General features: G+C 51.3%; 1 protein-coding gene and 2 long non-coding RNA genes across 5 annotated transcripts in view; 2 read left to right on the plus strand and 1 right to left on the minus strand.

Moving 5' to 3' along the window:
- LOC135965232 (uncharacterized) overlaps positions 1-11,077 on the plus strand; it is a 50,641-nt gene extending 39,564 nt beyond the window's left edge. The window contains exon 4 of the long non-coding RNA XR_010578174.2: positions 10,676-11,077. This is a non-coding gene — a long non-coding RNA (uncharacterized lncRNA). The remainder of the gene's footprint in view (positions 1-10,675) is intronic.
- An 896-nt stretch (positions 11,078-11,973) lies between these two features.
- The window catches only part of LOC135965229 (disco-interacting protein 2 homolog C-like), a 279,948-nt gene continuing 264,849 nt past the window's right edge, over positions 11,974-27,072 (minus strand). The window contains exon 4 of the transcript XR_012418475.1: positions 11,974-17,565. The gene's annotated coding sequence lies outside the window, so the exon portion shown is untranslated. The remainder of the gene's footprint in view (positions 17,566-27,072) is intronic.
- LOC135965233 (uncharacterized) overlaps positions 20,979-27,072 on the plus strand; it is an 85,748-nt gene continuing 79,654 nt past the window's right edge. For all 3 annotated transcript variants that reach the window (XR_012418488.1, XR_012418489.1, XR_012418487.1), the window contains exons 1-2: positions 20,979-21,223; positions 21,329-21,429. This is a non-coding gene — a long non-coding RNA (uncharacterized lncRNA). The remainder of the gene's footprint in view (positions 21,224-21,328; positions 21,430-27,072) is intronic.

The raw sequence follows: 27,072 nt of genomic DNA on the forward strand, positions 1-27,072 counted from the left end.
TTTGAGATGGAGTCTCTCTCTGTCACTCAGGCTGGAGTGCAGTGGCGCGATCCAGGCTCACTGAAAGCTCCACCTCCCGTGTTCACACCATTCTCCTGCCTCAGCCTCCCGAGTAGCTGGGACTACAGGTGCCCACACCACGCCCTGCTAAATTTTTTGTATTTTTAGTAGAGACGAGGTTTCACAGTGTTAACCAGGATGGTCTCGATCTCCTGACATTGTGATCCACCCGCCTTGGCCTCCTGAAGTGCTGGGATTGCAGGCGTGAGCCACCGTGCCTGGCCTGTTTTTGTTTTTTTGAGACGGAGTCTTGCTCTGTCATCCAGATTGAAGTGCAGTGTCATGATCTAGGCTCACTGCAACCTCCACTCACTGCAACCTCTGCCTTTCAGTTCGAGCAATTCTCTTGCCTCAGCCCCCCTAGTAGCTGGGATTACAGGCATGTGCCACCATGCCTGGCTGATTTTTGTATTTTTAGTAGAGACAGGATTTTGCCATGTTGGTCGGCTGGTCTTAAACTGTTGGCCCCATGTGATCCACCCGCCTTGGCCTCCCAAAGTGCTGAGATTACAGGCATGGGCCACTGCACCCGGCCCTGTGTTTGACTCTTAAATCTTCTTTTTCTTTTTAATATTTCTGTTTCTGGACGGCCACTCAGTGGATATGGAGGAAGAGTTCACAGATGTCCGTATTACATTTCTTACTTAAATTAGCCTCCCTTGAACACTGCTGTAGGGTACAGATGCATGAAAGGCTGAAAGGGTGGTTGCGTCCCAGTAAGTGTGAGCGTGGAGCTGGTCTGTGAGACCCCGGTGCCAGTGAAGGCACCCGTGTGAGATGGCCTGGGATGGGGGTGTTCAGAGCCCTGACCGTGGCACACACCCTTCAGCTTTGATGTTTCAGGCCATTGCTCTGGTCATCAGTGAGCAGAAGGTCTAACAGCAGTGATATTTATCACTAGCTGTGTTGGCCAATGTGTTAGGAGGGTGAACCTGTTTGACTTAAGCTGTTTGACGGGTTTGCATTTAAATAGACAACTGGTGACCTGGTGCCTGGACGCTTGCTCTGTGACTTGCCCTACGTGGCTTCTCCCTCTGGTATGTGTTAGATGAGATGGGCGTGTTTAGGGTGGTGTGGCCCTAGACTAGAAATGCAAACCCTGCCTCACCCCAGATCTGCCCCACCCCAGTGTGACTTTTGGAGATGGAGGCCCAGCATCCTTCACCTGCCCTCCAGGGTGATGCTGAGGATGCTGAGGTTTCAGAGCGCTGCTTTGTTGGCACTCCAGCAAGTCCTGCTTAAAGAGGCCAGGATCTGAAATGGCAGGTTACCACATTGTATAGCAGAAAAATAGAAACGTTTCCTTAGAATGGGCGTAGGAAGAAAAATGATTTCCTTCACCATATCTGGAAAAGATTTCAAATTAGCAGGCACTATTTGGAATTATTAGTGGTCTCCTGTATTTCTTATCTTTTTTTTTGTTTTTTCTTTATTTTGATACAGGGTCTCACCCTGATGCCCAGGCTGGAGTGCAGTGGTGCAATCTTGGCTCCCTGCAACCTCTGCCTCCTGGACTCAGGTGATCGTCTCACCTCAGCCCCCTGAGTATCTGGGACTACAGGCACGATACCATACCTGGCTATTTTTTTTTTTTTTTTTTTTTTTTTTTGTAGAGACGAGTCTTGCTATGTTGCCCAGGGTGGTCTCAAATTCAAGCATTTGTCCTGCCTCAGTCTCCCAAAATGCTTCTGTACCCCTGACCCAACAAGGAAGGACAAGAGGCGTGAGCCACACTCCTGGCCTCCTGTCTTTCCTTGTTGGAGCAGGGATGTAGAAGCACTTGCCGCAGCTGACTTGAGTATATCTCGTTTTGCTTTGTTTTCGTCACGGGTAACCTGGCAGTGCTGTGCACCAGTGCTGCTGGCCAGTTGTTTTTTCGATGGACTGGCAGAAAATCAATCTGAGACCCGGGTTCCTTTCTCCCCGGGTACTGACCAGGTGGGAGAGGAAGGACGTTATCTGAGTATCAACTTCATGAGGGCTGGTGGGGAAACGTCAACTTTAAGGTGCCTGGGATCTAAGGCATGGAACCCAGAGTGCAGCGGAACATAGGGGATGTATCCTTGGGAGCAGAGACGTGCGGTCCAGTGCCCTCGTTCCTGGCAGGTTCTGAGTGCAAGAAAAGGTTAGTGACCCAGCCGAAGTCACGGAGCAACCTGCCAAGACCTGCCTGGATGTGTGGCTGGCATCTGTGCTGGCCCCAAAACTGCCCATTTGGGGATTCCTTGCAGTTTCAGACCCATCTAGGGGTCCGGAGAGGGTCCCAACCATGACCTCAAAGAAAGAGGTGTTGCCTTGAGATCCTCCAAGGTGAGGGTAGGAATTTTTTTTTTTGTTTCAATTAGCAATAATTTGTTGTGAATGATCTTGGACCTATTTTCCACTTCTTTGTATAGGAAGAGAGACAGAATAAAAAGTCTCAATGTGCCAGATGCCATGTAATGAAGTCGTGGGTTTAACATTGTTGATTATTATGTAACATCACGTTAAGTGGAACATATTCACACGTGTCCACAGCGTGTGCGTGTGCCCAGTCCGATGAGCACGTTGGGTTGGGGTCGCTGCTGGTTCATGCAGCCCCTCTGGGTGGTGCTTTCTCTGTGACTTGCCCAACACCGTTGCTGCTGCCTCTGTTGGAGTTCAGCCTTGACCGGCCTTGCTGCCACCAGGTTCTCGGGGCCTGTGCACCCTCTTCCCCGCGCGCACCCTCTACCCCGCGTGCACGTTCTTCCTGGGGCACACCCTCGTCTCCGCGAGCACCCTCGTCCTCTGTCCTGCCCACCCGGGGTCTGCTGTGTGTTTCTACTCAGCCCATGCCTGCCTCTTGCTGTGAGCTCAGTTTATTGAGGTGCGGTGAGAAACCAACAGAGGGGAGCAGTGTCCCAGCTTGTCAGGGCAGGAGGGAGCCTTGGGCATCTCTTCCCCAACTCTGGCGACCCACCCTTCGCGATATAGTGCTGGGGAGAGAGGTGAGTTCTAAAGGTAAGACGGCCGTGATTTCCTGAGTCTTAATTACCTAACACTGGGTCATCTGCCATGTCGCCTCATCGAAGGGCACCTCTAGAGACAAAGCAAAGCCTCTGGTGGCCGTGGGCGGGGTGGCCATGCCTGTCTGTGGGTTCTGTAGAACCTACCCAAAGCCCCTCCAGCCGTGGGGATGTTCAGGCACTTGCCGCCTGTAGGAAGTGTGCGTTAGCCACGTGGTAGGTGCGGACGCCTGGAGGGATAGGCACAGGCCCACAGGCGTGGTGAGTGTGGGAGATTTAGCCACGTGGGGACGTGTGGCGGGATAGGCACAGGACCACAGACGTGGCGGGTGTGAGAGAAAGTGCACAGAGTGCCCAGCAGATGGCGTGTGGTCAGCGGAAGCCGTGAACACAGGCCGGGCTCGGGAGACACATTTGGAAATACACTTTAAGCAACATCAATGGATAATGCTGCGATTTGGTTTCCTCCCGTGGTCCAAAACATGTTCTAGAGATGCCGCTGCTTTGTGTGTACCTGAGACAAGGGTCTAAATGTATTAGGGCCTTGATGTAATCTGTAAGACAGGTACAAAATGCCTATTTCAACGAGGCACTGAACAAGAAAGCGTGCTCTATTCAGTGCAATGAGAATGCTTCATTGTCATAGGCAAAGTAAAATGCCTCCAAGGCGAGCTTGCCATGTGTTTAATGACCTTGGACACGAGCCTCCTAAACCTGCCAGAAAGTGCTTCCAGCGTGGCTTCATGCAGTGGTTTCATGCAGTGGCTTCAGTGGAGAATGTGCATATGTGGCTGATACTGAGAGCTGCGCAGCACCCTCCTGACCTGACGCATGCCCATGTGTGGACCGTGAGCCGGGCAGCACCCTCCCGACCTGACGCATCCCCACGTGTGGGCCATGAGCCGGGCATCCTGACCTGACAGGTCCGCATGTGTGGACCATGAGCCGGGCAGCACCCTCTTGACCTGACGGGTCTCCTTGTGCCCATTGTGGGACCTCCGTCAGTCAAACAAGTGACACATGTCAAACTGAATGCAGGGAGGAGGGTCCAGGATTGCACGCAGGCTCCATGTCTCATCCTTCTGAGGCCTTCTGGGAAGCCAGGAGGGCAGTGGGGTCTTTTGCGTGTTTCCTCCTGGTGGCTATGAATTTGTACCAATGGCTTTTTGCAAAAGGGCCCGGAGGCGGAATCAGACCCTGTCTTAGAAAGGATGACGTCTTCACGGGCACCTCTTTCCGCCACTCTAGTGCTCCTGTGATTTTTCAATATGTGCACCCTGCAGACTTCAGCCTGTTGGTGTCTTGGGGGAATAGATACCAGGATTGTTCCAATGTGTGCAAACCTGAAACAGGAATTTCTCTGCGTTAAGTTGGTCACCAAAATGGGAGGTAAGGGGAGAGGGGAAGGAACTTCTTGGCCTCATCAGCCCTTTTCTTGAAACTCACAGTCAAACTTTGTCAAATTCTAGATGATGGTGCTTTAGTCGATGCATTTATGTATGTTATGTCTTGTTTTCTGAGTATGGTGCTTCGAGAATTTAAATATTAAGGTGAAATTGCCATGCACGGTTGAATTGGCACCATAATTTGACTCTCTGTAAAGCCTTTTGGTTTTCTGTTAGAGTGACTTACCATTTTTTGAGTTAACTGAAACAAACTCTGCTGTCAGCACGAAGGAACCACTGTCTAGTTAGGACATCCAATTAAATAGAATTCTCCTAAATAGAGCGTGCTCTTTTCATAAATTTTAAAAATTCATCTATTCATCAAACACATATTGAGTACTTATCACCCTGGTTGCTAGTCACTGTTCATATATATTTTTAAGGAATTACTTCCACCTAGCTCTGAAATAACATTGTATTTAGAATTTAGCCCAGAGGTGATTAAGCATGAACTTTTCTCAGCAGTCTTGTTTTCATTTTTACTTGATAACATGTTCTCAGACTCGGTGCCCAGCTGACGTTACTGTGCATTGCCCCAGGCACACACCTGGCCGGCGCTGTGTCTCTGGGGCTTTAGAGCAGGAAGGAAGGGCTGCCAGGTGTCTGGCCCTTCCATGTTTCCCTGGGGGAAGGATTAGGCCTTAGGCAGGAGTCTTGGCTTGTCTTACTGGATTAGCTGGTGTCATTCAGTCAGCTCTGCCTTGGTGTTAAGCTCTGGACTGACTCTGACCTCTGAGTGGCAGAGGAGAGGATGGCGTTTTAGAATCAGTCATGCAGACCGGGGCACCCAGCAGGTCTCGGATAAAAAGTGGTGGCAATTGATCACTTCCCTTTTTGGGAGAACTGTGTGGATTGACTCAGACCTCTTTCTTTTGATTTTATCTTGAGACTTTGCAGAAGCAAAAATGCCTTTAAAAAAAATTAAATGATGGGCTTTTGTAATGTTTGTGTCTCCCCAAGATTCACAAGTTGGAATCCTCACCCGCGAGGAGATAGTGCTAGGAGGGGGAGCTTTGGGCGGTGAGGAGGTCGTGAGGGTCTCATAAATGGGATTTGTGCCCTCAGAAAAGGGACTACAGAGAGCTCCCTCGCTCCTTCCATGGTGTGCGGACCCAGTGAGAAGCGCCGTCTATGAACCAGGAAGCCCTCACCAGGCAAACCTGTCAGGCCTTGACTATGGACTTCCCAGCCTGAGACTGAGACTGAGAGCTGTGAGAAATGAACTTGTGTCATTTGCCAGCCCCTGCCCAGCCTGTGGTGTGTTGTTAGAGCAGCCTGGGTGAACGAAGGCAGGTCGTGAATTTTCTGTCATGCTTTCTGGCTTCAGATACTTGCTAGGGAGATGTCACCATCTTACCCAGGTGGAAGTGTCTGGAATCAGACGTTCCGTTATGATTTGACCTTGTTCTTGCCCCACGCCTGTGCCGTTCGCACCTCCAGGTGTCTCGGCTGCCCGCGGCCCCTCCAGACGTTTCTGATTCGGGGTGTGGTGCTGGTCGCGGCCGTGCCGTCAGTGACCAGGAGTAGGAGCTCGCGCCCCTCGTGAAGCAGCAGCCTCACCCGGAAGCTGCCGAGAAGCATTTGACAGAAGGTGATCGCGCCTCGAGACTGAAACTTCCTGTTTACAGGGAATGGAGGTGCATAGTAGGGAATTTCATGATGGCCCTAGAAACAGATGCCTCTGGGGTAGGGGATATTCTGCAGGACAATGCAATGATCTTCTCGAAAAGTGAAGATCACAGATAAAAGGGGTGCGAGGCTGTCCCTGACTAAGACGGGGAAGGAGAGTCACTCAGCACAGTGTGTGGCCCGGATAGAAAAGACGTTTTCGGAACGATTGTGCTACCTGAACATAACCTGGACAACGATGCTCTGAAATCATTCTTGTCTGCTGATGATGGTACTGCGGCTGCAGAGGGGCCTTTATTCCTAGGGAACGTGTGCCTGAGGACTCGGTGAGGCAGCAGGAGCCTCTCACCTTCAAGTGGCTCCAGAGAAGAAACAAATCTGTCTCTCTGTCTGATCTACAGAGAGAGTGAGAAAGCAAATCTAACGAAATGTTAGCAGTTGTTGGAGCTCCACGTGGAGAAAACTTGACCACTCGTTGTACTGTTCTTCCACTTTTTAAATATGTTTGAACATTTTCATAATGAAAATGTGGGAAAGTAAAAATAAATCTGGAAATTAGAACGGAAGTGAGCCCAGCCAAGTGCTCTTGGGTTCAGCCGGGAAGAGCCAACGGTCCGTTGGTGTTCTCTCGACTCGTCGTGGGGATTTCCTCCTCCTGGGTTCACCACCTAGTTTTCCTTGTGGTAGTTATTTTATACATAGCTATGAGCATAGGTGATACTGAAAACACACGTTTAGTGTGGTTTGTCATTAAGAATTTGGAGAACTGGCTAAATAAACCACTTGTACAGAGTTGAGATGAGCACTACCTGCCTCAGCGTCTGTGGTAACAGCTTCATTTGGGTGCAGAGCTTGGCAGAGGTTTGAGTGACTCTGTCTCGATGGTCCTCTGTCAGAGGACAAGGTTAAGCATCACCACCGAGGGCCCTGTTGAGCCTCTGGGCTGGAAGTAACCTCCCCCTGGCTGGTGAGGCAGCCTCTGAGGGCCTTTCCTGACAAAGCCCTTCACTGAGCTGCAGTTTGGCCATCTCTGCCCTCACCTCCCCGACTGCAGGGCCTCGAGGTCTCACCACCTCCAGCCTGAGCACCCAGTGCCCAGGGGCAATTTCCCACCTTCCCTGGGGGCTCAGGATTCTGGCTCCCGGGGCAGTGCCCGCAGCTGGGCCCCTCCTCCTGGGCTGGGGGTAAGGCTGGCCACGGCCTCCTGCTATGTCCCACTGGCCACTTCACCGCAGCTGCAGCCCTCACTGGGTGGCCCCTCCTGCTTCTGTTGGATGAGGAGATGCAGGCCTTCACCGAGGCTTCCTGGCCTCGCCCCTGCTGGCCCCAAGGCTGTGCCGCTTCCCCCTTCCCAGCCCCTGGTCTCTGTACAGTGTCTGTCCAGGATGTCTGTCCATCTGTCCTTGACATTCTGTCCAGAAGCAGCCACTGTCATCTTAGTTTGTGAGGGGCGAGCAGAGCCCAGGTGCGGTCGATGTGGAGATGCTCATGCACTTCAGTGTGCAGGGAAGTGAGTTCCTTCATATCTACAGCCTCTGCACAGCCAGCTGGGAGCTCACCCCATTCACAGGTGGATGTGCCTTGTTTTTTGGCCCAATCACCTGCATTAACTCAGAAGAATCACAGTTCCCTGCTTTTCTGTCTTTCGTGACCGTCCACCTCCCTCCTCTGCCTGGGGCTGAATGGTGGGGTCTGTCATGGGTTCGTGGGACCCTCTGTTCTTGTGCGGCCACCAGGAACTGTTATCCGGGCTGATTCCACAGGAGGAGTTTGGGGTGAGCTCCTGAGCGAGAGTTGGGAAGACTGACGTCTGTGTAAACCTTGCTTGTTCATGGTTATTCCTCTCAGTCTTCTTAAATTGTGAAAAATTGAGGACCATTTTGAAATATGGATTTAGGTATGGATTGGTGAGGAGAGAACGTTGATCTAATTGGGTTTACGTTTTGTGTGATAATTTTACACTATCCTTGGGAAAAACTGAAGATGTTGACAGGGTCATGAGAATCGTTTCTTTCTTTCTTTCTTTCTTTTCTTTTCTTTTTTTTTTTTTTTTTTTTTTTTTTTGAGATGGAGTCTCACTCTTGTTGCCCAGGCTGGAGTGCAATGGTGCAATCTCGGCTCACTGCAAACTCTGCCTCCTGGGTTCAAACAATTCTCCTGCCTCAGTCCCCCAGTAGCTGAGATTATAGGCGCTCACCACCACGTCCAGCTAATTTTTTGTATTTTTGGCAGAGATGGGGTTTTGCTCTTAAGGGCATTGTTCATTAAGTATTAATTGGTGGCCTGCCGTTGAAGTAATGTTAGTGTAGTGCTGACATCATCAGCCATGGCAGAAACTTACTTGGCATCCCTGGAAAAGAGGGCAGGGAAGCATAGTGCCCTGACACCACCTCATTCTCCAGTGCTACTTCCAACTCTGAGCTGATGGTCATTATGAGTGGATCTGCCCTGGACAATTAGTTTAGTGCAGCTGCCTTGGACAGTCAGGTTAAAAGTAACAAACCGTCACAAAACTCAGCTAATAAAATGTGAGGAGAGACATGGGACACCAGGAAGGGGTGAGGCCTGTCTCCCTGTGTGCCATCTGTGTGGAGCCTCAGTACCTAGGGGACAGCGTTTACACAGAGCCCCAGGTTTTTATTAGCATTTCCCTGAATAAAATGTCACTTGTGAGCTGCGGACTGGGAGGCTTTTTCTGATTATTAGGTTTCGTAATGTGGGATCATCAGTAGGCAAGGTGGGCCTGAGGGCCATAGGATCTGGAGACTGTCCAGGGCTGCTTTCTGGGGATGACAGGCTTGTCCCTTCAGCAGTCAAGACACCAAAGAGAGTCTTTCTGAGAATAAAAGAGAGAAGCTTTTAAGGAAAAAGGCAGTTTCTCTCTCTGTTTGGGAGTTGAGTGCATTTTCCTACATTTACTCGGAGATGTTCCTTGGTTCCCACCATGTGCCATCGCCCCGCTATGGGGTAGGGTCACCCCACCGCGTACCTAACCCAGGAAAACTCCTCTGCAGTTATTTCAGAGGCTGTGTGCATTTCTCTTGCCTCAACGGGTGGAGTGAGTTTTTCTTCCTACTGTTTTTAGTCAGTTTTCTTAATCTAGCCTGTTACTGGGATAAGTTCCAGAGACGAGCAGTTTTAAAAACAATCTTTGTACGTTGCGTAGAGAGCAGTCCACCTGTAACCAGTTTGTTCCTGGAGGTACCGCAGTGGCCTTGGTTACGCGAGGGCCCCGTGGCTCAGGATGGGCCGAGGAAGGAGTGCGTGAGCAGTGGGCACTGGCCGGAGGCAGGGGAGGCGTGGCCACCTGTGGCTCGAACTCCCCCCATCCACTCTACCGCACCGCTGGGACGTGAACATTCTCGCCCTGGACGTTTTGTCTGAATGTTCAGTGCCCAGGCTCTTGGGTACACAGGCGGCCCCGGGTTTTATTTCAAAAGGGTGTCGCGAACAGTGAAGTAACCCACGTGCCTAAGCTTTGATTGACATGAAGGAATGTAGAGGCTGCTGAAATCCTGGTCATTTTAGAACAAAGTATTTTATTAACAGTTTTCTAAAAGAAAGAAATCATTAAAAAATTGATCCCTGTTGAGGTAGAAGGATCTCGTCCTCATGCTCCTCAGTTCCTTCCAGAATCAGCTTCCAGTTCAGCTGCAGAACAGGTTCTGGTGGTGGCTGGAGCAGCCCAGGCACGTGCCGTCGGGTCTAAGTTCACACTGGTGCCCGTGTGGTCTCCAGTTACGGTGCGGGCCGTGGGGTCTGAGTTCACACCATTGCCCATGTGGTCTCCAGTTACGGTGCTGGCCATGGAGTCTGAGTTCACACTGGTGCCTGCGTGGTCTTCAGTTACAGTGCTGGCCATTTGTGCCTTTCTGGGAAGTTAGAAGGAGGATCATTTCATCACGTCTCTGTCCTCCCACACCTGATCTATGCTGGGCCACCGTGAATTCTTCCTTTTAACTGTTTCTCTCATCACGGGCAACACTGGTGTTCTGTGGTCAATGTTTGCCATTTCTGAAAACGGATTCTGTGTTTCTTTATATAATCACCTGGTCTCTTTTACGAATTTCGCTTTTCTTTAAGAAAATCATCGTGCTTTTATCTCTTCAATCTCAACTCTGTTCCCTGACACAGGCTCTTACCAGCTCGAAAATTAAAAGTAATCTTTGATTATACTTAATACTTTCTAAAGTTTTCAAAAGTTTATCAGCATGTGGGTTACTGAACATTGACTGTTTATTTAATGGAAAATTAGATTCTAAGTAGAGTATTAGAGTGAAAATGATCTTTTGATTTTATTAAAATATTCAGGTAAAAATATTAAAATGCCTTCGCCAAACTTCATGCCTGTGTAGCGTGAAAACATTAAGCTGCTCTCTGCTCCCGGGAATGCATGAGTAGAGTATGTGTTTGAAAGCGTCATTCCAGTCTTAAGTTTTAGGTATTCTTAAAGGGGTTGGCTGGAGAAGTGACATTTAGCATTGAGTGAACGTTTGACAAAGATTTGTCTCGATATAAAAATAGTTAAAAACAATCTTTAGTGTTTCCTTTCAGGGTTCACCCATTAAAGAATGGTCTTGTAAAAAACTCATCGAGAGTGTCGGCGCCCAGAGGTGCTACCTTGCCCACAGTTGTGTCATCTGCTGTCACCAGGCGACACGCCCAGCGTTTAGCTGCACGTCAGATGTGGCCACGGGGCCACAGGACATCCCTGCGGACGGATGTTCTTATGCAGATTAATGAGGATGGAGACCGCTGCAGAACTGTAAGCCCCCCCAGGGGCTGACGGAAGCCTGGGAATACCCGAGACACCAGAGTCGCTGCTGCCCTGGGTGGAAGGAAACCTGCCCTGGAAGATGGGAAATGCAATAAGGAGAAAGTACCAGGGTACATGATGCTGTGAAAACGGAGATGTTTTAATTAAATTAACAATTAAAATCATTTTAATTATGTGAATTATTTGAATTCATGTTAGTTCTTTTTAGGAAATTAATACTTAAAGCAAGTTTGTTTTCTGAATTGTTTGATTTAATTGAGTCAGCACAAGAGTTAGCATTGATATCTGACCCTCTTCCAGGGTTGGGGCAGAGGAGATGGGGGCAGAGGAGACAGGCCTCCCACCCGCTTTCCCCTGGAGCTCAGCCAGAATTTCCCATTGAGGAGCCCTCAGCTCCCTGAGAGCCAGGAGCTCTTGCGGAGAAGCCGCTGTCGGCATGCCACCCGCTTTGATGGCCCTGCTCTGCCATCCCTGCGCTCCAAGGGCCGGACCCTGCCGCTGCCTGTGCCAGACGGGTCTCAGGGAGGTGCCAGCCAGGGGTTATGCATGGCGGGGCCTGGGCATCGCTGTCCAGATTCCGTGGCTGCCCGTTTCATTCTCTCGCTGTTTGTCCCCCTAGCAAGACTCATGAGGTTCCTTGAGGACAAGACCCCCTCCTGCCACCTGGTCTGTTTCCTGAACGTTCTCTGCACGAGTACAGCCCCGGGATGCAGCCCTCGGGAAGTAGGGCGGGTCGCTCTGCTGGGCACCATGATGGATGTTAACCGCTGTGCTTCACTTCGGGGACGTGTTTAAGTACAAAAGTAATTTTAAAATTTCACCATTATTTCAAGACAGCTAAGAGCCTATTAGCACAGAATCCCTGGTCTGAATGAAATCAAACGGTTCTTATTAATTATTCATGATGCCACGAATATGTAGCCTTATTTTTTATAATTGCCAGTCTGTATAATTAACCTTTCATTTGGTTAAAGTACTTAACACTAAGTAGAGCTGTACTTTCAACTGTTTATAAAGCATATGGAAGAATGTTTAAATGTTTAATTAGAACCACTTTTTTTAGTTTCATAGAGAATTTTTTTTCTTGTCAACGAGGGTCTTTAATTATTTAAACCAAAAGAGAAAAACAGGCCAGAAAAGAAAAACAACTAGTAAAGCTCGGAACTGCGAAGGTGGCATCATTCCGTTAGTCTCGGATTTTGCTTCCTGGGTTTGTGACGTGGTCAGAGTCCTTGTCTTTGATTTCCTAACACAAGTTGTTAAAGTTGGAAGTGAGTGTGAAATTGAGTTAGTCTAGCTTTATTCTTTCACGGATGAGAAGTGAATTATCTTCAGCAAGGTGGGTGCAGGCGTGGTCCCCGGGGGTCACTGTGGTGAACAGGCCGCCCTTGTGGGGAGCCAAGTTCGTCATCACTGGGACAGAGCCCAGGACACTTCCCCAGCTGGCCAGCCTCTTCCTAGAACCTCACACATTGCAAAGGATGGAGTCCAGATCTATACCGTGAAGAAACGAGGGTGGTTACAGAAAGCACCACGATCTCAGCTGAGTGGCTCTGAGCACCCCAACGTTGGGGCACCTCAGCATCCTGTGTGGCTCAGGCTGTGCCCAGCAGGGAGGCCGGCCCGATCGAGCTGCGGTCTCCACCCTGAGAGTGAGGGCTCCTTCCCCCAGCGCGAGTTAAAGCATCATGTGTCCACCTGTGCAGTGGCTGGTCCCAGTGGCCCTGGAGGGCTGAAACCCTGGGTCCCGCCACTGGTCCGGGGCATCCGTTTCCCCTTCCTGCAGTTCCTGTGTCTGTGTGTCCAGGGGGCTCCGATCCCTGTCTTAGGACCATGGCTGAGGGGTCAAGTTCACCCGCTTTGGAGCTGGCCCGGATCTTGGTTCTGTGGATCCTCGCTGTGTGGCTCTGGAGCAGTTCTGTCCTCAGGAGATGGATCCTCACAGCCGCCTCTTGGGGCCATGAGGAGAATTAACAGGACAACCCCCGGGTAGCTGCTCAAAGCCCTGTGCGGGGCCAGCCCTGTGTCTCCACCAGTTCCTTTGCTCTGTGCTCCCCCCCCCACTGTCACATCGCCAGCCTTTATTTCCTTTTCCTTAGACCCAGACAGCGAATGCTCCGCTGGTCTTGGCAGCCCCTTCTCTAGTCTATCCTCAAATCACTTCCTGACGGACAGCCATGACTAGCCATCGGCGTGACCAAAACCCCACAAAATAGAACCCAACTTTCCTATTAAGCTGTACAGAGCTGTCCCAGCCCACTTCCCACAGGCTGGCCTCATTCACCATGGGATCCGTGGTTCTCACCTGGGGCTGGGGGTGCCCCTGGCATCTGGTGGGGAGTGTCAGGGATGTCCCTCCAGGCCCAGTACAGTCCCCCAGCCAGTGGCCGGCAGACAGCAGCACCCAACCTGATGTCCCTGTGGCTTCTGGTTCCCCGAGGCTGGCTGTGCTTTGCTGCCTCTACATGCTCTCAGACGTGTGCCCTCTCTCCACCTTCACTGGTTAGCAGTGTTCCATCCATTAGAGCTCAAAGCACTGCCTCCCGGCATTGCAGCCCCTTCTCCTGGCCTGCCGTCTGCCTGTGCCCCACGGTCTGTACCGTGTCCTCACGGACCGATCAGAGCGAGGCTTCCAGGGATGGAAAGGTTCCTGCTTGTGTCTGCTTGTGTCTCTGTCCCGCCTTCTCTGGACCTGGCACCGTGGCCTTTGCCGACAGAGGTCTTGGGTTGATTGTCAGCGAAGCAGACAATCTATATGGCTCTAAATGGCTGTGAACATGCTTGATTGGGTTATTTTAAAAATAGTTGTATATGTAAACATTTGAGTGTGACACAGGTGGATTTTTGGGCTAATGGTCTTGTTCTTCAGGGAGTAACCACAGGCCCATCCACAAGGACCATTTCCAGCTGATTTATGGAACGCTGTTCTACCTGGTTAATTTTCAACGTTATCTCAGCCTGAGAGGTAGGTCAGCATGTGACGAAGTTCACCGGTTTGAATCCTAATCTGCTCCTTAGGAGCTGCACCTTCCATGCCTTCGTTTCTTCCTTGGTTAGGTAGGGAAGGTATGAGCTACCTCAGAGTTGTGAGTGAGGCCTGCATCGAGTGACCGCATTAAAGTGACAAGGACTGCACCCGGAGTGTTGATATTTAAAGACCTTTAAACATCGCGATGCCGCATTTTGGTACCCAGGTAAAACAGCAAAGTTCTTTCAGATGCAGACACAGACCCTCGGTGAGGTGGGGGGCTGATGGCAGGAGGTGGACCACCGACCCTGTAACGAGGGCGTGGTCTGTTCGAGGCTGAACGAAGTGCACATCATTGCATGTACCACGGAAGTCCCTCTCGTGAAGTCCTGGAAGGGTCCATGTGGCTGAGCCGTGTGGTCTGTCCATGACGTCCGGCAGAAGCAGAGCTTTCGGGTGCAGCCTTGCTCTTGTGCGCACAGCCCTCAACGGTCTCAAAAGTCTGAGGCTTAAAGCAGGCTTGGGGTTTCCTTACACCTCCTGGACATCTAATTTGCCTGGCAAACATGTTTTTCTTGGGTGTAAAGGTGAAGGAATGGGTGATTCTGGTGAAAGTGTACTAATTACTGCACTTCTGGGTCAGTGGCGCTTGGTTGAAGACACTATCTGCCCTGGATGGACATCTCTGGGATGGTGAGAACCGGTGGCTGGATGTCGCAGGGTTGCCAAGAAGATGCCAATTTTTTCCTTTTTCCTGAGTAACAACACCCTACTTTGTTTAGGGAAGCAGCACACCCAGCTGAAAATCCAATTCTCTTGTACGGCGGAGCGGCTGGTGACACAGGTCCAGATGCTGGGATGCTGATGGGGGGTCCTGGAGTGGGAGGTGTCAGGAGGCTTTCCTGACCCACAGCAGCCCTGGGCCCTTGTCCGGCCTTCTTGCCCGGGGCATGACACCTGGAGGGAAAGCAGCTTCGGGGGCCCGAGGGCCAGAAGGCAGAGTCCTGGCGTGTGAGGCAGGCCTGGGCCAGGCTCCTCGGAGGATGTCACAGACCTGCTGCCCATGCAGGGACCACCCACCTCTGAGCCCCACGCAGATTTTCCTCCATAGCCGAGTGAAATCCTGGTACAGCCAGTGAGGCAGTCAGAGGCACCTTTTGTGGAAGGAGGACAAAGCTGGAGAGAAAGAGGTTTTCCTAAAGGCACAAGGCGCTGATTCTGCGTTAGGGATAATTCCTAGGAGTGTGGTTGCTGGTGGGTGGAAAACTAGCCAGAGAATAAGTGGGAGTGGCACTTGCTGGTATTTGACTGATTCGTTCACGAATGGTCCGAACAGTTCCAGTGAAAAGAACATTTCGGACACAGAAGTTTTCATCCTGCCTGACAATGAGCATGACCGTGGGCTGTTCCATCCTTCCTGGGTGACAGTGAGAGGGTCTCAGGCCCTTCCCGCCCTGTGCTGTGCCCCATCCCAGGGTGTGTGCCCCATCCCGAATAGGCTGGAATGCCTCTGGGTGCAGCTGAGCCTCTTGAAAAGGGAAGAGACATGTGATGTGCTCTGGCTGAACAGGAAAACGAGGGAGGACAGGGAGAGGGGCCTGGAGGTGAGGAGGATGGTGAGCAACACTGGGGACAGAGGAAGTAGGGTAACACCAGGGACAGGGGGACGGAGGGTAAGGCCGGGGACAGGGGCATGGAGGGTAACGCCGGGGACAGGGGATGGAGGGTAACACCACTTCTCCAGGTGCCTTTGGGGGATGCTGCCGCCTCTCGCACCCCAGAGTGAAGTCAACAGGATTCTGTCCCGAGGAGCCCCAGAGCCTGGCAGCTGGGATTGTCGCAGTATGAACCACTGTTCACTAGCTCTGCACCCTGGGACAGGCTCCCTGGTGTTTCCACCCTGGTTTCCCATCTGGACAGTGGGACCCTGAGTGTCCCCGTCCCAGCTGCGCCCAGAGCCCTGGACTCCAGCGTGTCGTCGGCACTCATTAGCGTTTCTTTTGTTGTGGTCCGTGGACGAAGTGGCTCTCTCTTTGTGTGTTCACAGCCCTCCTGCTCACTTTACCTTCTGGCAACACTTTTTACATAGCTTCGTATGTGGGGAGGACTCGAGTGATTAATGGAATGTTTCATCAGGTGCAGTTCTTCTGTTTCCCAGTTTTGACACAACATTTGGTGAAATTTCCAGGGACTCCTGTGGTCAGCCTCACGGTTTCACTCTGTCACTTTCTAATGCAGTAGTCTTTGGGAGTCTTTTCAATTAAGCGCCATCATTTAAAAATAAGTTTTATAATATGCAGTTTCAGGTTAATTCTTTACCTTTGTGTCTCAGGCAGTACTACCTACCTGTGAGTAGTCACAAAGGTTCACGCAGTTTTCTCTAGCTGTCCCTAGCTCGTAGCTCAGCAGGTCCCTTCAGATGAGTCAGCCAGCTGTGTACCTGCATGTTCAGGATACTTGTCAGGGGCCTTCCTCAGAGCAAGACCGACGCTCACCTCTTCCTTGGGACTTTGGAGCCCGCCCTGGAGAGACTCCAGCCACGTCCAAAGGGGCCGTCCGGGTCCCACAGGCTGGTGGGAGTGACTTCTGAGCCACTCCAGACCACACTTTGTGTTCCTACACCCCACAAAGCCACTTAAAGTGCCATGTTCTGGTGCTGTGTGCCTCACCAGTGTGCCACACAAGCCTGCACGGGGATCTGAGCGGGCGCTGCCTTCCTCAGGCTATGCTGGAGTTTTGGGGCAACTGGAGCACTCGTGGCTGTCATTCTCGCCACTGTCTGGGCTTCCCTAGAGGGTCTCACCTGCAGCGTGAGGACCACATCGGCAGCCACTGAGGAGCCGCCAGGTGCAGCGTTGGTCCCACTCAGTCCTTCTCGACTTTGGTGAGAGAGTAGACAGCAAAACTTCAGCTGGGAGCCCCAGGCCTTCTCTGCTTGGGGCCCTGGGACTGACATAGCACAGATCCTGCCATCCACGTGCTGGGGGCCCCGCCGTGCGGCTCCCTCCTCTGGTCAGGGGCTGCACCCTTGGGCTGTGCAGCTCCTGGTTCTCACACTCAGGGGCCCAGGGAGGGTGGTGGATGAAGACAGAAGGAGAAGGGTGGCAGTTTGATCCCAATTGTGTTGGCTTCATCTTCCGCCTCTTGTCCCTAAGTACATTGGCAAAGTTTTCCAGGTGAAAACTCAGAAGGGATTTTTAATGACTGGAATCTGTGAATTCCATGGAAGCCAAGTCTGTCCACCTCTTTCACCCACCTCATTTCTCCCCGTTGGGGCTGATTTTGGCAGCGTTCATAGGGGCAGGGACGGAAGGGGTGGGGGCCAGCCGTCGGCCCTGTGTCCCTCCCTTCCTCCCCTCAGCGCCACAGCATTTCGGTGTCATCCCCTTCCGTGCACGCGTCCTCATGAAAACCAAGTGCGGCTGGAGGGAGATGCCTGCGCCCACTCCCGTGACCTTCCCGGCCGGCCTGGCTGCAGCGGCCCCTCGGCAGGCATCTTTCTGGTGCTGCCTCCGTGCCCCTCCCATCACCTGATGCTCGTGTTCCTGAATCTTCACGCGTGTGCTCTGTGCAGCCACCTCACGGGCTCCCTGGGAAGGAAGACAGTGTCTCACACCGGTCAGAATGCTCTTCTCTGTCCACTGAATAGTCCAACACAGAATCATTCCTCTGTGATTATTTGTGCTTTGTTATGTAGAACTGGAATAAAGAAAAAGTGAATTTAGACATTACAGCCATCAGGTTGAAGCTTAGTAATTGCATTAGGGAATTAAATGGAAGCATTTGAGCTTCTCGAGTTCTAATTCCACATCTTCGTATCCCCATCACCCCCCATACCCAGTGTCTAACAGAGCTCTTGGTCTAGGAGTTTCTTGATAAATGCTTACTGAATTGAACTGGACTGAGCTTAACATTCCCACCCAGAGTTAGAAGCCAGTCCCTGAATAAATTGCATTTAGAATATGAGTTTGATGTTACTGTGGTAAGGGGTATCCTACACGTCATAATTCCTAGTCAATATCGGGTATTTAGTCAAATAGACTCAAGTATAGAGAAGCATAGGCCCATCTGGCAAAAGGGCAAGGCACGCTGCTTTAGGTCCAGGTCCCCAATATCAACTATGAAAATAAAACGTCAACTCCAATGACAGCCCTGTCCTCAGCTGGTCACTGTTTATGCTAACAATTACAAACAGCTTGAACTTGCTGTCCTGAGAGGCAACACACCCTCCATTCTCTCTGCAGTGTAGCTGCCTTGGTGGATGGAACATGCCCCTCCTCCCTCCCTCTCCCTATCCCTCCCTCCCCCCTCCTCTCTCCCTCCCTCTCCCCTCCTCTCTCCCTCCTTCCCCTCTCCTTCTTCCTATCTTCTCTCACCTTTCTCCCCCCACCTTCTCTCCTGGACAAGGGGCAGAAGAGAGGAGATCTCCGGAATCTTCTGCTTCATCCAAGCAGCTTGGGGGCAGCATCAACAGCTGCAATTTGGCTGCCCCAGCAGGTGCCTCAGGGCAGCCTTTCTAATGGGAATCCTGGAATCATGTCTTTCCTTAATGTGTCCTAAAGGCTGGAGGACATGAAGTGAAACAATGCTCCATGCTCAGTCCTGTGATTTTGTGTAATTATTGGACTTACTTTGAAATTAAACTAAATGATACCCAAGGTAGAGCATGAAAAAAAAGAAAAAACAGGCTATGGTGTTTGAAAAACAAACAAAACCATTTGGTTTGTTGGTTTGTTCTTAGACCTTCACAGGCTCCTAGGTCACACGTTTCAGTTTCTTAGCAAGTGGCATTCTCTGCAGAAGCTGTGTCAGTCTCTGTTTGATGATGTCAGCCACAGCAGAAAGAAGCACTCCGTAGGCCCCGTGCTCAGCACCTTGGCGTGAGCTCCTGCCATCTTCTGTTCATGCTCATCACAGCTCTGTGCAGTGGGCATCCTCCTGATCCCTGTGGGAGGATGGAGGATGGAGGCGGAAGGGTGAGTGATGGCAGGATCACATGAGGGGTCTCTCCCGAGGTAGGGAGGGGAACTGGCCCAGGACCTTAGTGCCCATCGCATCCTTCTTCCTCCTCCTCTGCCTCTCTGTGACTGTTTGACTCAGGCTGCAGGGACAGACATGAGTATGTGCAGAGCCTGTGTGCACCCCTGGGAATGTGTGCTCATATTGGCAGGGAGGGATGTGAGTGTGTACAGAGCGTGTGTGCACACCTTGATGTGAGCGCGTATGGAATGTGTGTGCACACCTTGGGGATGTGTGCTGGCATTGGCAGGGACAGATGTGTACAGAGCGTGTGTGCACACCTCGGGGTGTATGTTGTCGTTGGCATGGACAGACGTGAGCGTGTACAGAGCGTGTGTGCACACCTGGGGGTGTGTGCTGGTGTTGATAGGGACAGATGTGTACAGAGCGTGTGTGCACACCTGGGGGTGTGTGCTTATGATGTTTTGTAACCGGCAAATACGTGGCCTGTTGCATCGGGCGGCCCTGCGCCCATGCTGAGCCCGTCAGTGGCCCTCGGGTTGGGGTCTCCATCTGCCCAGACAGCACTCGAGTGGCTTGAGGTTTCAGATTCTTCCTCTACGGATACTTGGGCTTCCTCAGGACCAAACATCAGAACCAGCCAACTGCAAACTACAAGAACGTTCAAATGCATCTTCAGTAGGAAAAACAAAAGCAATTGGAAAAATTTTCCAACGTGACCCCGTGGTTAAGCCGTTAGATACTCCAGCCAACAGATTGAGTCACTTTAAAATTCACACCAATTAAAATGGTTGTGAGAGTTGCAGAGCTTTACCGCTAAACCTTGAAATAATTGAAGCATTCTGCTCCACTTGCTTACAAACTAGAGTTGGGGATACCTTTCAGTCCAAAGTAGCAACCTTCTAAATCCAGTTTAGATGCGAGGCTCCCACTGACACAGGAAGAGACAGTGGCCCTTGATTATTCTCCTGTGTTCAGATACTGTGTCATTTCTTTTTTTTTTTTTTTTTTTGTATCCTGATCATCACTTCTGCTTTTCCAATTCAAACTAAAGGAAGGGAGTTTAGTTCTGTTTTGGAGAAGCTGTGGTTAGTAGTTTCTTTTCATGGTTTGCTTAATCTCTTAAGTCTGGTGCTTACATTACCCAAACAGACTTTTCTTTAGTACGACAGTGCCATAACCCAGGGCTTCTCCCTCCATATCTGCTCCCCAGGGGGCTCCCTAGGAATGGGCGCTGGAGATCCAGCCCCCCTCCATGTGCCATTTTCTTTGAGTCCAAGGTAGCTTTGGCTCAGAGAAGAAAAGAGGCCTCCGGGTTAGGTGCCTCTGACTGCTTGCTTGTGAAATGTTTAATGATAAGGCGACTTCCAAACTAATTTACACATTGATAGTTGTAGCTTGAAGTATCACCGCAGTCATAAGAACAAGAAACACTCCCATAAAGTAGATAAGCAGAAAAAAGCCATAGAAGTTTAATAAAGCGCAAATAAAATGGTGTTGTAAGAATGTCCAGTGGGAAATGCTCTCAGTCCAGCCAGATCCAGCTGTGGCGTCAGTCCAGCTGTGGTGTCCTCCTGTAAAAACATTCAGCCACATGTGGCCCTGATCGCAATCACTACTCTGAATTGTGATCCAGAATGTTCTTGGGGGCCGATGCTGGGACTGTTCCAGCAGTTCAATCTGATTGGGCGTCACGGTGGTGATGTGCTTAGCGCGGCCAGCTGGGCTGAGTGGTGGCCACCCGTGCACTCGCCACGTGCAGCCGTTATTCTGGTGATGGGGTTGCATGCGCCCCGGCTTGTCCACCTGGGCTATTAAAGTACTGGGAACCCAACCGCGGGCGGTGCCTCCCGATATGGGAGCTGTCTTTTTTATCCAGGGCCCTGTGGCGCTGCAGAACCCTGCTGCCAGTCTGAGCTCACAAGGAGGTACCGGAGGGCTCTGCTGGGGCATGGAGGTCCCTGAGCAGGTGGTCACTTATTGCTTGTGGAGTGGTCCATGGCCTGTGAGTTTATTCTCGGGGTTTGTGTGGGCTAGGTTAACCAGTTCACAGCTGGGCACTTACCCCTTACACAGGTGACACTAGTTAAAGTGGAATCTATATTAGCTCACACGGGAGTGTGTGAGGAGCTGGGAGGGTGGGGAGGCTTGGCCTTAGCACTAGATTCCCGGGCTCCTGACATTTCTGCGTCTTCCAGTTGAGGGGCCGTCAGAGCCACTGTGGGTCCTGAAGACAGTGGGTGCCATATGGACCAGGGGATGCAGAAGCCTCTAGAGGCTGCGGGAGGCAAGGAGACGGTGGCTTCCCCAGAGCCAGCCCTGCCGCCACTTCGACGTTAGATGGTGGGACCTGTTTTGGACTCCAGCTTCCAGAAATGTGAGAAAATAAGTCAGAGTTTAGGGCGCTAAATTTGGGGTGATTTAGTGGAGAAATAGAAAACTAGCCCACAAATGTGCACGCATTGAAATGTGCTCTGTCCAGGTGTTCACAGTGGTGTGAGGGAGATGGCATCAGGGTTCTGGGAACTGTGCAGTTTTACTGAAGGAAGGGGGCTCGCCACGCCTTTCCTCATATAACTGAAGGTATGTATGCCTGCCACACTGCCCAGGAGACAGGGACTAGAATTCTGACTTTATTTCTTATGGGAACCAAGCCACAGTCAGAACACGGTGAGGGCCGAGACGAGCTTCCTACAGCCTGAACTGGGAAGAGGAATCGCAAGTAGTTTGTGTTTTTCTACACAGACCTGTCCTTTTCAAGTTTTGTTAAGTTTTGGAAAAAGGGAGAAGCCAGGCACACCTCGGCGAGGGACAGTGTTTCTGGAGGTGGTGCGGCTTCAGCCTGAACGTGGCCGTGTGGTTGGGAGGCTCAGAAACTGCCCTCCAAGGGCACTCATCTATTCCTTATTGCAGTAATACCTCGTTTACAGAAATCCACAGAAATTACAGTGCGGGAGGCTTCTGGTCTGGATGGGTTTGTGTGGACCGAGGTCACGGGGTGTTTTCCCAAGTGCTAATCCTGATCTGGCAGAGGCTCTGTTCCCAAATAATTATTCCACAGTTTCAGAGCCTATATCTGAGTGATAGTCTTTTAACTTTGTTGCATAAAAGGAAACAAAGTATGTCTCGAGGGTCTAAAAATCCATGTGGTAATCATGGCTGTAAACTCATACCTGGGGCTTTGGGATGGAGTGAAAACCACCGTCACCTGGCGTGGACGCTGCGTGGTATTTTTAGCATGGTGGCCTGCTCGTGCCTTGAACTCTATCTGCAGTGTGAGCAACAGCTGTGCATTTGAGAAATGTGGACAGGTCAGCTTGCTCCTCCAGGGGCCTGCAGGCATCCGGGTGAGGGGCCTGGGATGAGGCCACATCAGTGGGAAGGAGCTTGGTTGTGTCAGCAGATATGTCTGTCTCTACAGGCCCGCAAGCCAGCCAGAACCCAGTTTTCCTTAGGTCATCTAATGCCAGAAAAAACCTGTTTCTTAGAGATTCTCATAATTTATATTAATGAACCATTCGACCGTACATAAAATGTTATAAATGCATGAGGCTTTACAACTTGGCAGATGTGTAACTCACATGTCGTTGTACCAAACTGTTGAAGATATTTGTTTCACTTGAAGGTTGTTAGCATTTTATGTGCAAAGCAAATGCCAGTAGCATTTTGAAGGAGTATTTTGGAATTTTAAACACAGTGGGATAGTGCTGGGTCTCTGGGATACTGGTGAGGTGGACGTGACCTCAAGCTCTTGTAGCTTGCAAGCAGGATTGCTAAATTGTCACAACTGCAGTGCTGGAAAGTCAAAGTGGATTTCTGTAAATGAGGTATTAGTGCAATAAGGAACAGGTGAGTGCCCGTGGAGGGCAGTTTCTGAGCCTCCCAGACACCCCAGGAGGAAGCGGGGGACGGGGGCAGTTACCCACCAGAACCTGGACGGTGAAGCTGGGTTTGCTGGTGGCCCTGCTTGGCAGGTCATTACATGCAATAAGAAACAGGTGAGTGCCCTTGAGAGCGGTTTCTCGGCCCCCTTCAGAACCGCAAGTGGAAGACGCTCCAAGGTGGGGGGTGGGGGTTCGGTTAATCCACAGGGGCCTGGATGGTGGAGCTGGGTTTGCTGGTGGTCCTGCGTGGCAGGTCATTACATGCACTAAGGAACAGGTGACTGCCCTTGAGGGCGGTTTCTCGGCCTGCTTCGGAACTGCAAGTGGAAGACGCCCCAAAGTGAGGGGGGGCTGGTGGTCGGTTATCCAGTGGGGCCGGATTTGCTGGTGGCCGCTGCGTGGCAGGTCACGGCGTGGAGCGATGGGAGGGGAGTGGAGTGGGAATAGAGGATGCACCCTCCACAGCTACTGCTGGGAGTTGGCTCTGGTAGCAGAAGGGGCATAGATAGAGGGATTCCCATCAGGGGCAACACGACTGGGGTCCCACGTGTGGTGGATGCCGAGGTGTGGCTATATGTAATCTCAGTCTGCACAGCCGTCCTGGTGAGTGGGTTCAGTTAGCTTCCCATCTCACATTTGAGAAATCTCGGGGGCTCACATCACAGCTAGGTGGGTTGGAACTAATGTCTCAGGCAGGACGTTGGCCCCAGAGCCCAGATCTTACCCGCCCCCTCTCTTTTCAGTCCACCAAGCTTGTAGAGAGGGTTGTGTGGTGGTGGGTGGCGGCTGAGAAACCAACACAGTAGAAGGCGGGGAGGAACTAAACCAGGCAGGAGACACAGGCAGTGCTTGGGAGGTCTGCACGGGGTGTGGGTGTGGGAGACACCTCTGGGCCAGTGAACCCCGTTCTGTGCTCCTGGCTTGCCCAACCTTGGCCCTCAGCCACATGCTGCGTGCTTTAGGTGAAATCTCAGTCGCTCGTGTGGTGCGGGCATCTTTTCTCCCTGGCTTTGCCTCTCTTTAAATCACGGAGTCTCAGTGGGGATGGCGGGGCGGATGGTGGTCCATGGAATTTGCCCTCCACCTCCCCATCCTTGTCCTGTCCTGTCTGGCCTGTTACCTGAATCTGTGTCTCTTCAGAGCCTGCAAATGAGTGGAGGCCACGACAGCCTCTCGCTGACCGACCTCTCAAACTTTTATTCATCAGAATAGTGTTAAATGCCGATTCCTAGGCACCCCCATCGGACTCTACGCCTGCCTAGCATGGGTACTTTGGGGGAAGGTACAGAGGATTGCTGGGCTGTTCCAGGGGGGAATTTGCATTGTTGAATGTCTATTGTGTTCCTTCCAGCACTCTACTTTCCACGCACACGTGGCATTAAACCTGGAAGACCTCTGGGTGCTGTGCTGGTGAGGAAGCCCCGGCTGGACGAGGGGCTGCTGGGGCTCGGACTTGATTCCTGGGCTGGGGGCTGCGGGCTTATTCTCTTCAGTGGGTCTGCTGATGGGATGCCCTGAGAAGTCCTGCTGTGCACTCAGGGGAAGGTGCAGAGACAGGCTCAGAAAAGACAGACCATGGATTTAAAAATTCCTACTGGAAAATCTTTTATGAGCAAAGTAATTTGCATCTAACTGAAGACAATCATTGCTTGAATAATTGGTTTGTTTACAAAGTTGGTCCTATGAACAGATTAAAGTTTTCCTTCATGCCTTATCTACAATGTGAATAGGAGCTATTACCGCAACTTAAATTAGCTTTAAATTTCGTATCAGATTGCAGTCCAGATTACAAACGGCTGCTTGATAATCTAATTGATAAAACGGAGGAATTTAGTGCTTGGAACTCGGAGTGAAGGGAACAGAATTGCTTTGGTTTCTCAAAAGGGTGTTGACTGAGTGGTGACCTGGGGTGAAGAGAAGTGGCTAGAGTCATTACACTCGAGGAGATGATCTGCCCCCGCCTTTCTCAGCTGTCTTCTGGACAAAACAAAGGGTGATAAATGGAAAAAATTCAGCACTGAGTTCGTCTATGCCCTGAGCTTCTCATACAGTCATTAATGGGCTGTATCTGTGAAGCCTCCATACAGGCACAAAGGAATTAGGCTAGAGTAAGGCGGCCGGCGACCTCTGGCGTCTGGACCGCGTGTCACTTCCTAAAGCCCTTTTGGGTGAAATGACAGTGGCAATGTCGTTGTTCGGAGGAGTGTAATCTCACGTATGAGATGCAGATTTTAAATGATGCAGATTTTAAACACCAAAGTCAGGAAGCTTGGTGGGAGTGGCTGTCTTCCAAGTGGTTTTCTGTGCTGCCATGGATGAGGCGTGGATGTGTCATCTGTTGGTGAGATCCACTGGTGAAGGGGCTAAGGAAACCATGGAGGTCAGGGGTGTGAAGCTGCATCTCTTCTGGCATCCCAAGGAAATACATCTTGTAAAACTTGTGAATTTGACCCTGACCCTAACCCCAACCCTGAGTGTTGAAGTCTGGTGCAGTGTCTTGAGCCCTCTTCTGCATTGAGGGTGAGTGACTGTAAATGACCGATTCCTCAGTGGTGAAAGTTCAAATGTAGCTTCCCTGAGGAAGCCAGACCTCGGTCACCCGTATCTCCATTGTAAACACTGCGGCCCCTACGCGGGTGGCTGCAAGTTTCCAGGCCTTCCTTGGAGAAGCAGCCGTGAGGTGCTTGATGATTTGATAACATCAGCCACCTTCTGTCTTCTGTCTAATCACGGTACAAATGATTCTCCTACAAGGAAATGGATCTGGTTTCTTCCTGATCGTTGGAAGAAGCAGCCTGCCTAGGGACTCCACCGTCCTCTGCACTTTCACAGCGAAGCCTGTGTCTGTCTCCAAGGAGTGTCACGTGTGTCGTGGGAATCGCTTCCTTAATTCTTCCTGCTTTTGAGGGCTCCGGTAGCTCTGCCTGTTTCACCCGGGATGAGCAGCGGGTGGTCTCTGGCTACTGTGGGACTAGGGCTTGGGGGTGCATCATCACATCCGGTGGCCTGTCCAGGTGGGCATCATTGTCTTTTGCCTGTTGCCTGAGGCAGCTGTGATGCCATGGGGGTCATGCTTGTCAGGGCCAACCCAGTTCTTCCCGTGTACACCTCTCCTGCTGGAGTGCCTTTCCTTATGATGACTTGTTGAATTAACGTGGAGAATGCAGAGAGGCTCTGGGCCTCTCTCTCTCCCATTCTTACTCCCTGGAGCTGTGAAGCCCGACAAGGGAGCCCATAGCCAGAGGCTCCTTTAAATTGAATTAGAATAAAGATTTGATTACATAGCTAAACACATTTGAAAAGAACTTCACAGATTAAATTCCAGATTCAACCCTTCAGGCCCAGTGGCCACGTTTTGGGGCTCAGCAGCTGTAGGTGGCTGTTGTCTTTCTGTGTTGGCTGAGCAGATTGGGGCGTTTCCAGTTCAGCAGGCAACTCTCTTGCATGGCTCTGCCTGTGGTGAGGGCACCTAGGCTGGAGAGCCTCGTGGGGATCCCTTAGGCCTCCGGCTGCAGCCAGGCTGCACGGTTCCTGTGCCCCGGGTCCTCTGCAGGCCCAGATGGATCCCACCACAGAGCCAGCACTGCTAGACTTGGGTACTGTGTGCAGACAGCAGAGGGTCACGTCCGGGCCTTGCAGGGGCTGGGGTGACTGGCCTCCTTGGCCAGGCTTCTGTTTCCGAGTCTTCAGGGGAAATGCATCCACCATCCACCATCCACACCGTGCACCAGAGGAAAACTGCAGGCTTCTCTGTGGATGGTGAATTGAGATCATGCAGAGTGACTAGGTTTGGGCTCCTGAGCAGCGTGGAACCTGATACCTTTAGGTGGAACCTGACATGCCTCCATGTGTACATGGCAAAGAGAATGCAGCATTGTCAGCTTGAATCCAGATGTGCTCCCGTTTTGAGGTGGAAGGTTCTGGGAGTATTGGCCATTGGTGATTGTGCTGCCGTGGAGGACTTTGAATGCAGGCACTGGTTTGGGATAACCCTGGTTTCCTGGTCCTGTATGTGGGCATCCCTGAATATCCCGGACTGGAGGAAGGCAGGGCAGATGGGAGGGTGACAAGAGGTGTCAGGTGTTTCCAGCTTTGGGGACTGATGCCATCAGATGGCCGAGATCAGGATGGTGGTGGCCAGGGACCAAAGCAGGGGTGCGTGGAAATGCCATGTTCCTCGGAGCATGGGGAGGACCTCTTGAACTCTATTCCTGGGCAACAGTTCTTCCATTCTCAGGAATCTGTGCCATTGTAATTGAGTAGCAAATTCTGTAATTACTCTAATTACTTACTGTTAAGTCCCCATGCCAATTACCATAAATTAGCAACAGTGATAACAGTT

The sequence above is a fragment of the Macaca fascicularis genome, chromosome 10 (genome assembly GCF_037993035.2).
Source record: "Macaca fascicularis isolate 582-1 chromosome 10, T2T-MFA8v1.1".
Classification (NCBI taxonomy): Eukaryota; Metazoa; Chordata; class Mammalia; order Primates; family Cercopithecidae; genus Macaca; species Macaca fascicularis.